This window comes from Petaurus breviceps, unplaced genomic scaffold (genome assembly GCF_028583685.1).
Source record: "Petaurus breviceps papuanus isolate PSGF00001 unplaced genomic scaffold, PetGlider_PUasm1.0 140, whole genome shotgun sequence".
NCBI classification, from domain to species: Eukaryota; Metazoa; Chordata; class Mammalia; order Diprotodontia; family Petauridae; genus Petaurus; species Petaurus breviceps.
Window position 1 is genome coordinate 10485863 of NW_027185698.1, and position 390 is coordinate 10486252.

Sequence of the window (390 nt, forward strand, 5' to 3'; positions counted from 1 at the left end):
TCTCTCTCTCTCTCTCTCTCTCCCTCTCTCTCCCTCTCTCCTCCTCTTTTTCTTCTTGCTCCTCCTCCCTCCTCTTCCTCTTTATTCCCCTCTCCCACTCTTTCCCTCTCCTTCCTTACTGTCCCAATGCGGGTAACTAGATATGAACTTGAGCCTCTCAGTTCAAAGGTGAGCAACAAGGCTGTGTCCAGAGACGATTATTGGCCTCTTGTTAATATGCCAGCACTCCAACGCTATGTAACTGGATCCCCCAAGTGAATTAACACAGATTCAGAAATGCATCCATGGTTGAGAAGAGGCAAAGGCGATGAGGGGGAGTCAGCTGCCAAGAAAAAAAAAAATACAGGGTCCAATTTGCCAAGGAGGGGGGGAAAGTGTCGGTCCGCGGTT